General features: G+C 39.2%; 1 non-coding gene across 1 annotated transcript; it reads left to right on the forward strand.

Moving 5' to 3' along the window:
* Nucleotides 1–8,014: 8,014 nt before the first annotated feature.
* Nucleotides 8,015–8,118, forward strand: LOC148552802 (small nucleolar RNA R71). Its single transcript, XR_015893326.1, has one exon. It is a non-coding gene; the product is annotated as a small nucleolar RNA R71 (small nucleolar RNA).
* Nucleotides 8,119–17,427: the final 9,309 nt, after the last annotated feature.

The raw sequence follows: 17,427 nt of genomic DNA on the forward strand, positions 1-17,427 counted from the left end.
TAGCAAGACGTATTTAGCATATCACACAGGATTACACTTTGCATATTCTGACAACTGATAACCTTTCACAGCCAAACATTGCTACTAAGGAAAATACATAAATGAACTTATGAATGAATCCATCCATCCCTCTCGCGTTGCTTTTATGTCTGGAAGACATTTGGAGAAAAGCAACCATCCCTTTCTGAAGGTGGATTTTGTCCTAAATAAAATTTCAAAACGTGAATCTCCTAAATCTATTAATATATAAATCGTCACAAGGTTGTGTATTAGATAATATGTTAAACATCACACATCCTAGGATGATTTATGCATATAACTCTTTCAAGAAATGCACATAAATCATCTTAGCACACTGAGCTTTTCAACTTGTATATAATTTGTCTCAGGTTAGTGAGTTACTCTTTTTTTACCTAAATCACTAGGGCGTAGCAATAATTTCGTGCAAAAAATAACAACCCTAGAACGACTAACGTTCAATACCCTACCCCACAATACCCTAGCACGATTTGCGTGCAAAAACATAAAGCTCAAGACTTTGGGACGATTTATGAAGACAAAAGAGCCTATAAATAAACGAGTATGATGTATAACGTGCCATAGATGAATTGAGAGTTTTGGAGGAGATGGTTGAGAGTGTGTGATAAACTCCTATTTTATACTTCATCTTGTGCTTAATTGAGTATTTTTATCAAGTCTTCACCCACTTATTCATGTAAATTGCATGGTTTTACTATTCCTTCCTTATTTTATGACATATGTGAAAACATGTTTTCTACGCTTTAAAATATTAAATTTAATTATCCTTTATTACCATTCGATGCCGTGATTTGTGTGTTAAAGTATTTTCAGGCTTCAGTGTGTTTTCGCTAGTTCATCACCGAGAAAAAATTGATGAAAACACAACTGAGGGTTTAACGTTCTCTAGTAAAAAGCAGATTGGAGTCTTTGTAAATCTTTCAACGAGTTTATTCGATTTACAAAATAGTATATTACAGAAATTAGGAAAGTGCGGTGGAATGCGAAATCGTGATTGTTCGTTCCCTGGCTACATCGCCAAAAACTTGGTGTGGGAGAACGTGATCTCATCTTTTACACAAATCCGCGCATCTAACCAGCAAGTGCACTGGGTTGTCCAAGTAATATACCTTACGTGAGTAAGGGTCGATTCCACGGAGATTGTCGGCTTGAAGCAAGCTATGGTCATCCTTGTAAATCTCAGTCAGGCAGATTCAAATGGTTATAAGGTTTTAATAATTAAAATATAAATAAAATATAAAATAAAATAGAGATACTTATGTAATTCATTGGTGGAAATTTCAGATAAGCGTCTAAAGATGCTTTGTTGCTTCTGAACTTCTGCTTTCCTATTGCCTTCTTCCAACCATGCGTTACCTCCTTCCATGGCAAGCTGTATGATCCTCTCGGATGAAAACAAATCTATATGCGCTGTCACCGCACGGCTAATCATCTGTCGGTTCCCGCTAGCGTCGAAATAGGACCATTGTCCTTTTGCACACTGTCACTGCGCCCAACATTCGCAAGTTTGAAGCTCGTCACAGTCATCCCTTCCCAGATCCTACTCGGAATACCACAGACAAGGTTTAGACTTTTCGGATTTCAGGAATGCTGCCAATGGTTCCAGCCTATACCACGAAGACACTAATCGAGTCCGTGTATTAGATATCCAAGAGAGTATACTCCATCTGTCGTCCAATGACTACGTTGAACATCATGTAGATCGCTTTGTGGTTGTCAGGCACGCGATCTTGGCTAAGCGAGTAACGAAGATTGGGTGATTGTTAAGGGTCACCCCTAGGGATGGCAACTCCACCCGAACCCGCGGGTACCCACCTCGCCCCTACCCGCTCGGGGCGGGTTTTTAGCGGGGCGGGTTCTTGGGCGGGGCGGGGCGGGGCCGGGTTTAGGTACTACCCGCCCCTACCCGCCCCGGTATATATATAATATATAATTTTAATATATAATATGTGTAATATATGAAAAATAATTAGTAAAATGATTGATAATATTGTATCATATTTAAAAATTTACTTTAATTTATATTATAAATGTGATGATGGTTAAATAAATTTTGAAATTTAATTTTATTTATTAGATTTTAATAATTATAGGGGTGGGTAGGGGCGGGGCGGGTACCCGCGGGGACGGATTAGGGTTCAACCATTTACTACCCGCGGGTAGGAGCGGGGCGGGTTTTATGGGGGTTATTGTAAGGCGGGGCGGGGTCGGGTAGGGCAAAAACCCGCCCCTATCCGCCCCGTTGCCACCCCTAGTCATCCCTTCATTCTGACTTAACTGAATTAAGAACAAGAGTATATTTTGGAGAAGAAGTAGGCGTGAATGGAAGGAAAAATAGTAGTAATTGCATTAATTCATGAAGAACAGCAGAGCTCCACACCTTAATCTATGGGGTGTAGAAACTCCACCGTAGAAAATACATAAGTGAAAAGTCTAGGCATGGCCGTGAGGACAGCCTCCTAAATGATAGTCTATGATTACATAAGATCAAAAACTAAAAGCTCCCTAAAATAATTCTCTAAAAGTAGTTTTTATACTTAACTAGTAACCTAGGGTTTACAGAAAATGAGTAACTGAGTGCAGAAATTCACTTTCGGGGCCCACTTGGTGTGTGCTTGGGCTGAGCATTGAAGCTTTTTCGTGCTTAGGCTGTTCCTGGAGTAAAACGCCAGCTTTGGTGCCAGTTTGGGCGTTTAACTCCAATTCTGGTGCCAGTATGGGCGTTTTACGCCAAGATGTTTTAGGCTGACTTTGAACGCCAGTTTGGGCCATCAAATCTAGGGCAAAGTATGAACTATTATATATTGCTGGAAAGCTCAGGATGTCTACTTTCCAACGCAATTGAGAGCGCACCAATTGGGCTTCTGTTGCTCCAGAAAATCCACTTCGAGTGCAGGGAGATCAGAATCCAACAACATCTGCAGTCCTTTTTCAGCCTCTGAATCAGATTTTTGCTCAGGTCCCTCAATTTCAGCCAGAAAATACCTGAAATTACAGAAAAACACACAAACTCATAGTAAAGTCCATAAATGTGATTTTTGAATAAAAACTAATAAAAATATAATAAAAAGTAACTAAAACATACTAAAAATTATGTAAAAATAATGCCAAAAAGGGTATAAATTATCCGCTCATCACAACACCAAACTTAAATTGTTGCTTGTCCCCAAGCAACTGAAACTAAATAGGATAAAAAGAAGAGAATATACAATGAACTCCAAACTTATCAATGAAGATTAGCTTCAATTAGATGAGCGGGACTTGTAGCCTTTTTGCTTCTGAACAGTTTTGGCATCTCACTTCATCCTTTGAAGTTCAGAATGATTGGCATCTATAGGAACTCAGAATTTAGATAGCGTTATTGATTCTCCTAGTTCAGTATGTTGATTCTTGAACACAGCTACTTTATGAGTCTTAGCCGTGACCCTAAGCATTTTGTTTTCCAGTATTACCATCGGATACATAAATGCCACAGACACATAATTGGGTGAACCTTTTCAGATTGTGACTCAGCTTTGCTAGAGTCCCCAGTTAGAGGTGCCCAAAGCTCTTAAGCACACTCTTTTTGTTTTGGACCACGACTTTAACCGCTCAGTCTCAAGCTTTTCACTTGACACCTTCACGCCACAAGGACATGGTTAGGGACAGCTTGGTTTAGCCGCTTAGGCCAGGATTTTATTCCTGTGGGCCCTCCTATCCATTAGTGCTCAAAGCCTTGGATCCTTTTTACCCTTGTCTTTTGGTTTAAAGGGTTATTGGCTTTTTCTGCTTGCTTTTTCTCTTTTTTTTCTTTTTTTTCTTTATTTTTCGCATTTTTTCTTTTTTTTCGCAAGCTTTATATTCACTGCTTTTTCTTGCTTCAAGAATCAATTTTATGATTTTTCAGATTATCAATAACATTTCTCCTTTTTGATTATTCTTTCAAGAGCCAACAATTTTAACATTCATAAACAACAAATTCAAAAATATGCACTATTCAAGCATTCATTCAGAAAACAAAAAGGTATTGCCACCACATCAAAATAATTAAACTAATTTCAAGATAGAATTCGAAATCATGTACTTCTTGTTCTTTTGCAATTAAAAATATTTTTCATTTTAAGAAAGGTGAAGGATTCATAGGACATTCATAGCTTTAAGACATAGACACTAGACACTAATGATCATGTAATAAAGACACAAACATAGACAAAACATAAAGCATAATTTTTGAAAAACAGAAAAAATAAGAACAAGGAAATTAAAGAACAGGTCCACCTTAGTGATGACAGCTAGTTCTTCCTCTTGAAGATCTTATGGAGTGCTTGAGCTCCTCTATGTCTCTTCCTTGCCTTTGTTGTTCCTCCCTCATGGCTTTTTGGTCTTCTCTAATTTCATGGAGGAGGATGGAATGCTCTTGGTGCTCCATCCTTAGTTGTCCCATGTTGGAACTTAATTCTTCTAGGGAGGTGTTGATTTGCTCCCAATAGTTTTGTGGAGGAAAATGCATCCCTTGAGGCATCTCAGGGATTTCATGATGAGGAATTTCCTCATGCTCTTGTTGAGGTCCATGAGTGGGCTCTCTTGTTTGCTCCATCCTTCTCTTAGTGATGGGCTTGTTCTCTTCAATGAGGATATCTTCCTCTATGACAATTCCAGCTGAATTGCATAGGTGACAAATGAGATGAGGGAAGGCTAACCCTGCCAAAGTGGAAGACTTGTCCGCCACCTTGTAGAGTTCTAGGGATATGATCTCATGAACTTCTACTTCCTCTCCATTTATGATACTATGGATCATGATAGCCCGGTCTACAGTAACTTCAGACCGGTTGCTAGTGGGAATTATAGATCGTTGGATGAACTCCAACCATCCCCTAGCCATGGGTTTGAGGTCAAGCCTTCTTAGTTGAACCGGCTTGCCTCTTGAATCTCTCTTCCATTGAGCGCCTTCCACACAAATGTCCCTAAAGACTTGGTCCAACCTTTGATCAAATTTGACCCTTCTAGTGAAAGGGTGAGGATCTCCTTGCATCATAGGCAAGTTGAATGCCAATCTCACATTTTCCGGATTGAAATCCAAGTAATTCCCCCGAACCATTGTGAGCCAATTCTTTGGGTTCGGGTTCATACTTTGGTCATGGTTCCTAGTGATCCATGCATTAGCATAGAACTCTTGAACCATTAAGATCCCGACTTGTTGAATGGGGTTGGTGAGAATTTTCCAACCTCTCCTTCGAATTTCATGTCGGATCTCCAGATATTCACTCTTTTTGAACTTGAAGGGGACCTCGGGGATCACCTTTTTCTTGAACACAACTTCATAGAAGTGGTTTTGATGGACCTTTGAGATGAATCTCTCCATGTCCTATGACTCAGAAGTGGAAGCAATTGTCTTCCCTTTCCTCTTTCTAGAGGTTTCTCCGGCCTTAGGTGCCATTAGTGGTTATGGAAAACAAAAAGCTTTAGCTTTTCCCACACCAAACTTAGAATGTTTGCTCGTTCTCGAGCAGAAGAAGAAAGAAAAGAGTAGAAGAAGAAGAAATGGAGGAGATGGAGGGGGGATGTAGGTTCGGCCAAGGTGGGTTGAGTGTGTATGATGTGTGGAAATGAAGGTGGTAAGGAGGGGTATTTATAGGGTAAGGGAGAGAGGGTAGCTGTGTATGAGGGGTTGGGTTAAGGAGGGAAATTGTTTGAATTTGAATGGTGAGGTAGGTGGGGTTTATGATGGATGGAAGTGAATGGTGAAGAGATTATGGAGAAGAGGGTAAGATTTGATAGGTGAGGGGAATTTGGGGAAGAGTGTTATGGAAGGGTGTGAAGAGGAGAGAAGAAGAGGAGGGATAGGTGGGGATCCTGTGGGGTCCACAGATCCTGAGGTGTCAAGGAATTTGAGTCCCTGCACCATTCTGGCGTTTAAATGCCCATTGTGTGCCAAAGCTGGCGTTTAACGCCAGCTCTGCTACCTTTCCTGGCGTTAAATGCCACTCTGCTACCCATTTCTGGCGTTAAACGCCAGCCAGATGCCAGACAGCCTTTTCTGGCGTTAAACGCCCAGAGTGTTGCCCATTCTGGCGTTTAACGCCCAGAATGCTGCCAGGCTGGGCGTTAAACGCCCATTCTGCTATCCTTACTGGCATTTAAACGCCAGTAAGCCTGTCCTCCAGGGTGTGCTATTTTTGATGTTGTTTTTCATTCTGTTTTTGATTTTTCAGTTATTTTTGTGACTTCACATGATCATCAACCTAAAGAAAACATAAAATAACAATGGAAAACAAATAAATATAATTAGATGACATTGGGTTGCCTCCCAACAAGCGCTTCTTTAATGTCAATAGCTTGACAATAAAGCTCTTAGAGAGCTTCACAGAGACTCAGAGCTTAATGATGGCCTCCCAACACCAAACTTAGAAGTTGAGTGTGGGGACTCTGTTTGACTCTGTTTCGAGAGAAGGTTTTCATGCTTTCTCTCCATGGTTACAGAAGAAGATCCTTGAGCCTTAAACACAAGGTAGTCCTCATTCAATTGAAGGACTAGCTCTCCTCTGCCCACATCAATCATAGCTCTTGCTGTGGCTAGGAAGGGTCTTCCAAGGATGATGGAATCATCTTCATCCTTCCCAGTGTCTAGGATTATGAAATCAGCAGGGATGTACAGGCCTTCAACCTTCACTAAGACATCCTCTACAAGTCCATAAGCCTGTTTCCTAGAATTGTCTGCCATCTCTAGTGAGATTCTTACAGCTTGCACCTCAAAGATCCCTAGTTTCTCCATTACAGAGAGGGACATGAGGTTTATCCCTGACCCCAGGTCACACAGAGCCTTCTCAAAGGTCATGGTGCCTATGGTACATGGTATTAAGAACTTTTCAGGATCCTGTTTCTTCTGAGGTAATTTCAGTTGAACCAGATCATTTAGTTCATTGATGAGCAATGAGGTTCATCCTCCCAAGTCTCATTACCAAATAACTTGGCATTCAGCTTCATGATTGCTCCTAGATATTGAGCAACTTGCTCTTCAGCAATATCTTCATCCTCTTCAGAGGAAGAATACTCATCAGAGCTCATGAATGGGAACAGTAAGTTCAGTGGAAATTTTATGGTCTCTGTATGAGCCTCAGATTCCTTTGGTTCCTCATTAGGGAACTCCTTGGAGGCCAGTGGACATCCATTGAGGTCTTCCTCACTGGAAATCACTGCCTCTCCTTCCTCACTAGGTTCGGCCATGTTGGTTATATTTATGGCCTTGCACTCTCTTTTTGGATTCTCTTCTGTATTGCTTTGGAGAGTACTAGGAGAGAGTTCAATAACTTTCTTACTCAGCTGACCCACTTGTGCCTCCAGATTTCTAATGGAGGACCTTGCTTCAGTCATAAAACTGAGAGTGGTCTTAGATAGATCAGAGACTACAGTTGCTAAGTCAGAGTGGCTCTGCTTAGAATTCTCAGTCTGTTGCTGAGAAGATGATGGAAAAGGTTTGTTATTGCCAAACCGTGCTCTCCGACCATTATTATTATTGAAGCCTTGATTAGGCTTCTGTTGATCCTTCTATGAGAGATTAGGATGATTCTTCCATGAAGGATTGTAGGTGTTTTTATAGGATTCTCCCATGTAATTCACCTCTTCCATTCCAGGATTCACAGGGTCATAGGCTTCTTCTTCAGAGGAAGCTTCCTTAGTACTGCCTGTTGCAGCTTGCATTCCAGACAGACTTTGAGAAATCATATTGACTTGCTGAGTCAATATTTTGTTCTGAGCTAATATGGCATTCAGAGTATCAATCTCAAGAACTCCTTTCTTCTGAGTTGTCCCATTATTCACATGGTTCCTTTCAGAGGTGTACATGAACTGGTTATTTGCAACCATTTCAATGAGTTCCTGGGCTTCTGCAGGCGTCTTCTTCAGATGAAGAGATCCTCTAGCAGAGTGGTCCAATGACATCTTGGACAATTCAGACAGACCATCATAGAATATACATATGATGCTCCATTCTGTAAACATGTCAGAAGGACAGCTTCTGATCAATTGCTTGTATCTTTCCCAAGCTTCATAGAAGGATTCACCTTCCTTCTGTCTGAAGGTTTGGACTTCCACTCTAAGCTTACTCAACTTTTGAGGTGGAAAGAATTTGGCCAAGAAAGCATTGACCAGCTTTTTCCAAGAGTTCAGGCTATCTTCAGGTTGTGAGTCCAACCATGTCCTAGCTCTGTCTCTTACAGCAAAGGGGAAAATCATAAGTCTGTAGACCTCAGGATTAACCCCATTGGTCTTAACAGTGTCACAGATTTGCAAGAATTCAGCTAAGAACTGATGAGGATCTTCCAATGGAAGTCCATGAAACTTGCAATTCTGCTGCATCAGAGAAACTAATTGAGGCTTAAGCTCAATGTTATTTGCTCCAATTGCAGGAATTGAGATGCTCCTTCCACAGAAGTCAGAAGAGGGTGCAATAAAGTCACCAAGCATCTTCCTTGCATCTCCACCATTGTTATTGGGTTCGGCCATCTCTTCTTCTTTTTCGAAAAATTCTGTTAGGTCCTTTCCAGAGTGTTGTGCTTTAGCTTCTCTTAGCTTCCCCTTTAGAGTCCTTTCAGGTTCCGGATCAGCTTCAACAAGAATGTTCTTATCCTTGCTCCTGCTCATATGAAAAAGAAGAGAACAGAAAGGAATATGAGTCCTCTATGTCACAGTATAGAGATTCTTTTATGTGAGTAGAAGAAGAGAAGAGTAGAAGAATGAGAAGAGAAAAATTCGAACACAGAGAGGGAGAGAAGGTTCGAATTTTGAGAAGAAGAGAAGTGTTAGTGATTAAAGAAATAGAAAGAGATGAGAGAGAGAGAGAGAAAATTCGATTTTTAACTTAAAATAAAAGAAAAATATTTTAGTTTTTATTTTAATTATTAGTTAGTATTCGAAAATTAAGGGAAGAAATAAAATAAAATTTGAAAACTAAATAAATTAATTAATAAAAAAGATTTTTGAAAAGGTGGTTAGTGATTTTCGAAAATTTGAGAGAGAAAAGTAGTTAGGTAGTTTTGAAACAGATATGATTGAGATAGTAAACTTTTAAAATCAAACAAAAAGTCAAGTAGTTAATTGAAAAAGATTTGAAAATCAATTTTGAAAAGATAAGAAGTTAGAAAAGATTTTGAAATTGATTTTGAAAAGAATATGATTGAAACCTTATTTTGAAAAAGATTTGAAGAGGAAATTAAAAAGATTTGATTTTGAAAATTAAAGTTGATTACTTGACTAACAAGAAACCAAAAGATATGATTCTAGAATTCAAAGATTGATCCTTTCTTAATAGGCAAGTAACCACTTGAAATTTTTGACTCAAAATATTAGATGTCAGTATTAATTTCGAAAATATGAAACAAAATTAAGAAAAAGATTTTGAAAATTTTCGAAAATAATAAAAAAATTGAAAAAGATTTGATTTTTGAAAAAGAATTGAAAAAGATAGAATTTTTTAATTTGAAATTTTGACTTGACTAACAAGAAATAACTGAATTTAAAAAATTTTTGACCAAATCAATTCAAAATTTTGAAAATTATGAGCAAAATAAAGGGAAAGATATATTTTTTTATTTTTAAAATTAATGAGGAAAGAGAAAAACATCAAACAGACACAAGACATAAGAAATTAAAATCAAAACAACTAATGCATGCAAGAACATTTTGAATGTCAAGATGAACACCAAGAACACTTTGAAGATCACGATGAACATCAAGAACATATTTTTGAATTTTTTTTAAGAAAAGAAAAACATGCAAGACACCAGAGTTAAAAGTTTTTAATGTTTAGACACTAATAAATTAAGAATGCATATGAAAAACAAGAAAAGACACAAAACAAGAAGAACAGAAGATCAAACAAAGACAATCATCAAGAACAACTTGAAGATCATGAAGAACATATGCATGAATTTTTCGAAAATTTAAAGAAAGATTAAAAAGATGCAATTGACACCAAACTTAAAATTTGACACAAGACTCAAACAACAAACATGAAAAGTCGGCAGCTCGTTTTGTGTTAGCAGATAAAAGCATTATTACAGTGGTTGGAATTGCTGAAGATGTATTAGTGAGCATTAAGGGGCTCAGATTTTCCATTGACTTCTATATCTTGGAAATGCCCCCTAATGACTCAGGAAGACCATCATCAATCCTGCTTGGAAGACCATTCCTGAAGACTTCGAAGTTCAAGCTGGATGCATTCTCAGGAACTTACTCCTTTGAGATAGATGGCAGAGCAGTGAGTTTCAGTTTAAATGAAGCTATGAAGCACCCTTCGGAAGATCGTTCTATCTTCCAGTGTGACATCATTGATGAAACTGTAGCTGAAGTTCACCAAGAAGAAGTATAAGAGAAGCACATGGAGCAAGGTCCAAGTGTGGGGACACCCTCTGAACATAATGAAGACACATTGCCATTATCACTAGTTCCAGATAATCCAGAGCCTAGCCATGAGCAGACATTGGAATTAAAGCCACTTCCTCCCCACCTCAAGTATGCTTACCTTGAGGATAATCAGAAGTTCCCAATTATCATTGCAAGGGAACTCACTTCCCAACAAAAGGAGCAGCTGCTTAGTGTGTTGAGAAGACACAAGAAAGCAATTGGGTGGAGCTTGGCGGATATAGTAGGCATCAGTCCTCAAGTTTGTGAGCACAGAATATTCTTAGAAGAGGGAGCAAAGCCTATCCGTCAACCCCAAAGAAGATTGAATCCCACCGTCTTAGAAGTTGTCAAGAAAGAAGTGACCAGGCTACTTGAAGCAGATATCATTTACCCCATCTCAGACAGTGAATGGGTTAGTCCAGTACAAGTGGTGCCCAAGAAGTCTGGAGTCACAACAGTAAAAAATGAGCATGGAGAGCTCCTGACAACTAGAGTGCAGAATTCATGGAGAGTTCATTGACTATAGGCGTCTCAACCAAGCTACTCGCAAGGATCATTCCCCCTTGCCATTTATTGATCAGATGCTTGATCGCCTGTCAGGTAAATCCCATTACTGCTTTTTAGATGGTTATACAGGCTATTTTCAAATTCATATAGCTCCTGAAGATCAGGAGAAGACTACTTTTACATGTCCCTTTGAAACGTATGGATACAAAAGGATGCCTTTTGGCTTATGTAATGCACCGGCTACTTTCTAAAGATGCATGATGAGTATCTTTTCAGATCTTATTGAGAACTGTATGGAAGTTTTCGTGGATGATTTTAGCGTATATGATGATTCCTTTAACCTTTGCTTGGATAGTTTAGCTAGAGCATTAGACAGGTGTGTTAGTTCAAACCTTGTACTGAATTTTGAAAAGTGTCATTTTATGGTAAAACAAGGGATTGTTCTAGGACATGTTGTGTCTAATACTGGTATTTCTGTAGATCCAGCAAAGGTAGATGCCATTTCTAGTTTACCTTACTCCTCCTCCATGAGGGAAGTCCGTTCGTTCCTTGGCCATGCAGGTTTTTACAGGAGATTTATTAAGGACTTCAGTAAGGTAGCATTGCCTTTATCCAGACTACTGCAGAAAGATGTTGAGTTCGTGTTCAGTGAGGATTGCATGCAAGCATTTGATAAGCTGAAGATTGCCCTGACTCAAGCTCCAATTGTGAGAGGACCAGACTGGAGTCAGCCTTTTGAGATTATGTGTGATGCCTCCAACCATGTGGTAGGAGCGGCGCTGGCTCAGCAAGAAGGTAAGGATCCTTTCGTAATTGGTTATGCGTCTAAGACCTTAGATGCTGTTCAGTCTAATTACACTACTACTGAAAAAGAGCTTTTGGCTATTATTTCTGCTCTGGATAAATTCCAAGCCTATTTTCTTGGTACTAAGGTGGTAGTGTACTCAGACCATGCAGCTCTAAAGTATTTATTAGCTAAAAAAGAGTCCAAACCAAGGTTGATACGTTGGATACTGTTGCTGCAAGAATTTGACTTAGAAATTAAGGATAGGAGTGGTAACCAGACTTTAGTGGCAGACCACTTGAGTCACCTTGAGCACATTAAGGATGACTCCACTCTTATAAATGATGCTTTTCCATTTGATAGCTTGCATGCAGTATCTGAAGTAGTTCCTTGGTATGCACCTGTAGCTAATTATCTAGTTAGCCATACTTTCCCTCCCAATTTTACTAAGCATCAAAGGGACAAGTTGAAAAGCGAGTCTAAATATTATATATGGGATGATCCATATTTATGGAGGTGTGGTGCTGACCAGGTAATTAGAAGCTGTGTGCCCCAATCAGAATTCCAGTCCATTTTAGAGGCCTGCCACTCATCTAAGAGTGGAGGACATTTTGGCCCTCAAAGAACAGCTAGAAAAATCTTAGTCTGTGGATTCTGGTGGCCTACTCTTTTTAAAGATGCTGATGCTTTTTGTAAATCTTATTTTCCATTCCAAAGGTTTGGTAATATATCCAAGAGGGATGAGATGCCTCAACAGATTATGCTTTTTTGTGAAATTTTTGATGTTTGGGGCATTGACTTCATGGGTCCATTTCCAAACTCTAGTGGTTACCTTTATATACTGTTAGCTATAGATTATGTCTCTAAATGGGTGGAAGCAATTCCTATCCGTACTGATGATGCTAACACTGTTGTTTCCTTTGTTAGAAACCATATTATCTGTCGCTTTGGATCACCACGAGCAATCGTGAGTGATCAAGGCACTCACTTTTGTAACAGGAGACTAACAACATTACTGAAGAAGCATGGGATAGTTCACAAAGTAGAAACAGCTTATCATCCCCAGACTAATGGGCAAGCAGAAGTATCTAATAGAGAAATAAAACGCATTCTGGAGAAGATAGTAAAGCCTCATAGGAAAGACTGGAGTGCCAGGGTACAAGATGCGCTTTGGGCCTATAGAACAGCATACAAGACACCCCTTGGGATGAGCCCCTTCCGCTTAGTGTACGGAAAGGCTTGCCACCTTCCAGTAGAGGTGGAACACAAGGCTTTCTGGGCTGTAAGGGAATGCAACATGAATTTTGAGGAAGCTGGTGCTGAAAGGAAGCTACAACTAGCAGAATTAGAGAACCTTCGCCTAGAAGCATATGATAACTCCAGGAGATACAAAGAGAAGATGAAGGATGTCGATGACAAGCACATAAAAAGGAGAGAGTTCAGACCAGGAGAGTTAGTTTTTCTTTACAACTCTAGGCTGAGGCTTATGCCAGGCAAACTGAGATCAAGATAGGAGGGTCCCTACGGAGTAGAAAAGGCAGAGCCATACAGAGTTTTTCACCTGCGTCATCCTTCTAGCTCCAAATTCATCAAGGTCAATGGACATCGCCAAAAGCTTTATCATGGTGAGAAGATGAAGGATCACTTAGAACTAGAGGGATTTGATAAACCCAAATTTTGTGGTTTATATTGTGTAGAATTTGGAGGTTTTTGTCAATATTTTTCACACTTATCCACAAGAAATGCATGGTTTTGTGTTCTCTTCCTAATTTTGCTTCATGATGAAAAACATGCTTATTTTGCCTTAGAATTGCTATATTTTGATCCTCTTTTATTGCCATTCGATGCCGTGATATATTTGTTGAGTGATTTCAGGATTTATAGGACAATAATAGCCTAGAAGAGAGAAACAAAGCATGCACAAAAGGAAGGAACATGAAGATTTGGATTTTGGGAACTTCAGTATGGGCACACACGCGCACTTCACGCGCACGCGTGGATGTGGATAGCTGGAAGCGGCACGCGTAAATTAGCGCATCCGCGCAGATCAGAGAAATCCCACCGACGCGCATGCACACATGGCGAGCACGCGTGGATCACAAAAGCAATCGGCGTGCACGCACGCATGGCGCGCACGCGCGGCAAGCTGCACGTGACTTCATTGAAGGAAATCGTGCCTGGTGATTTCTGAGGCTCGTCAGGCCCAAATTCAAGCTGATTCTGCATGGAAAAGACCCAAGGATGCTAGGGGAAAAGGGGGGATCATTCATTTTACACTTAGACACAATTTTTAGTTAGTTTTGGTTCTTGTTCTTCTAGAGAGAGAACCCCTTGTTCCTCTCTAGATCTAGCTTTAATTTGATCTTCCCTTGTTGAATCTGGATTGGATCTTGTTAATTACTAGTTTTAATTGTTTAATTTGAATTCTCTAGTATACTTGTGTTTAGATCTTTTGTTAGTTTTATGTTTCCTTGTTATTTGTTATTTTATACCCATTTCATGAATCTTGTGGATCTTGATTTGTTATTGTTGCATTGATGATTTTCATGATTAATTGTGTTGTTTGAGTGATTGTATATTGATAATTGTTAGTGGGTACTTGTCAATTTCAATGTGATTGCAATTTGAACATGTTCTCTATGAATGCTTACCATGTATTTGATGATATGTTTCCTTTGATTATGGAGTAGTCCTCTTTACTCTTGGCCTAGGCTAAGGGAATTGGGTAAACTTGAGTCATTGGGTCTAATAGATTTGATGATTTAGGAACCCTTAGTGGTCAATTTGATAACCATTGACACTAGCCTACTATTAAGTCAATTAGTAGTGAGGTTGGACCTTATGAGTTGATGTTGACTAAACCATTTAAAATACTTCAAGTATAGAAGTACACTTAATGAGTTTGGTTCCTCATAATTGTCAAGATATGGTTATTAGACAAGGATAGGGACCTCAATTCCTGATGAGCGGATAATTTATATGCTTTTTGGCACTATTTTTACATAGTTTTTAGTATGTTTTAGTTAGTTTTTAGTATATTTTTATTAGTTTTTATGCAAAATTCACATTTTTGGATTTTACTATGAGTTTGTGTATTTTTCTGTGATTTCAGGTATTTTCTGGCTGAAACTGAGGGACCTGAGCAAAAATCTGATTCAGAGGCTAAAAAAGGACTGCAGATGCTATTGGATTTTGACCCTCCTGCACTCGAAATGGATTTTCTCAAGCTACAGAAGCCCAATTGGCGCGCTCTCAATTGCGTTAGAAAGTAGACATCTTGGGCTTTCCAGCAATATATAATAGTCCATACTTTGCCCGAGTTTTGATAATGCAAACTGGCGTTTAAACGCCAACTTTCTACCCTTTTCTGGCGTTAAACGCCAGAACTGGCATAAAGGCTGGAGTTAAACGCCCAAACTAGCACCAGAGCTAGCGTTTAACTCCAAGAAAAGCCTATGCACATGAAAGCTTCAATGCTCAGCCCAAGCACACACCAAGTGGGCCCCGGATGTGGATTTCTGCATTATTTACTTATTTCTATAAACCCTAGGCTACTAGTTCATTATAAATAGGACCTTTTACTATTGTATTTTGATCTATCTTTAGATCATTTTTGAGACTATCTTTGTATCACTTTTTATCTCTTGATCACGTGTTGGGGGCTGGCCATTCGGCCATGCCTGGACCTTCATCACTTTTGTATTTTCAACGATGGAGTTTCTACACCCCATAGATTAAGGTGTGGAGCTCTGCTGTTCCTCATGAATTAATGCAAAGTACTATTATTTTTCTATTCAATTCAAGCTTATTCTTATTCTAAGATATTCACTCGCACTTCAACCTGATGAATGTGATGATCCGTGACACTCATCATCATTCTCACCTATGAATGCGTGCCTGACAATCACTTCCGTTCTATCTACAATAGCTTGAGTGTGTATCTCTTAGCCTCCTAGTTCACAACGCATGGTTGCCTCTCCTGACAACAGAGCCCTCCATTCCATGAGATCAGAGTCTTCATGGTATAAGCTAGAATCAATTGGCAGCATTCTTGAGATCCGAAAAGTCTAAACCTTGTTTGTGGTATTCCGAGTAGGATCTGGGATGGGATGACTGTGACAAGCTTCAAACTCACGAGTGTTGGGCGTAGTGACAGATGCAAAAGGATCAATGGGTCCTATTCCAACATGAGTGAGAACCGACAGATGATTAGCCCTACGTAACCCGTAGCCGGACCATTTTCACTGAGTGGACGGACGTAGCCATTGACAACGGTGATCCCCCAACATACAGCTTGCCATGGAAGGGAGTACGCATGATTGGATGAAGGCAATATGAAAGCAGAGGTTCAGAAGCAACAAGCATCTCCATACGCTTATCTGAAATCCTACCAATGAATTACATAAGTATTTTTATCTTAATTTCTGTTTTACTTATATTTTAATTATCAAAACCTCATAACTATTTGAATTCGCCTGACTGAGATCTACAAAGATGACTGATAAACCCATATTTTATGATGTATTTTGTGCTCAATTTAAGTGATTTATTCAATCCTTCACCCACTTATTCATGTAAATTGCATGGTTTTACTTTCCCTTCCTTATTATGTGATATATGTGAAAAACATGTTTCCTATGCTTTAAAGATATTAATTTTAATTACCCTTTATTACCATTCGATGCCGTGATTTGTGTGTTAAGTATTTTCAGATCTCCTAAGGCAGGAATGGCTTAGAGGATAAAAAGGAAACAAACAAAAATGAAAGGAAAGTACAAAAATGGAGTCAAGAAGAAAAGGTAGCGACGTGAACGCATGGACGATGCAGCCGCATGCCTAGCGCAAAAAGGCAGCGACGCGAACGCGTGACTAACACGGACGCGTGCCTTGAGCAGAACCCAAATGACGCGTACGCGTGACCGATGCGACCGCGTGGAAGAGCAGAACTCCAGATGACGCGACCGCGTGACCTACGCGGACCCGTGACAGACGCCACATGCAGAATCTGCAGAAAACGCCCCCAGCGATTTCTGGACCCTTTTTCGGCCCAATTCTGAATCCAGAAACATAGAATATAAGCCAGGAAATGGAGGAATCAAAGGGGAGAGATATACATTCATAATTTTAGGATTAAATGTAATTTATAGAGAGAGGTTCTCTCCTGTCTCTTAGGTTTTAGGATTAGGATTCCTCTTAAAGGATTTAGGATTTCAACTTCTTCTCAGGTTTAATATTCCTTTTATATTTTTATTTACTCTAATGCTTTTATTCGTATCTGACTCATGATTACCAATTTGGCTTTTGAATTCTTCGTATTTAGATTTGGATGTTTTATTTAATATAAATTGAGGTATTTTAGATTTGACTTTGCTTTGCTGTATTTATATGAATGCTTTTAATTTAATTTAGATTTTTCTCTTTTGGCTTTGGTTGATTAATTGGTAACTTTTGAGTTGTCAAACTCATCGTGATTGATAACTGTTATTTTTGCTAATTGAATTGAATTCCACTAACTCTAGTCCTTTCTTAGGAATTGAATAGGACTTGAGGATCTAACTAATTAGTCCACTTGACTTTCTTTTACTTTAGTAAAGGGTAACTAAGTGGGATTAAAACTCAATTCTCATCACCATTGATAAGGATAACTAGGATAGGACTTTCAATTTTCATACCTTGCCAAGAGTTTTATTAGATATTAATTTATTAATTCCTGCAAT

Source organism: Arachis ipaensis, chromosome B7 (assembly GCF_059453495.1).
Source record: "Arachis ipaensis isolate K30076 ecotype BB chromosome B7, ASM5945349v1, whole genome shotgun sequence".
Classification (NCBI taxonomy): domain Eukaryota; kingdom Viridiplantae; phylum Streptophyta; class Magnoliopsida; order Fabales; family Fabaceae; genus Arachis; species Arachis ipaensis.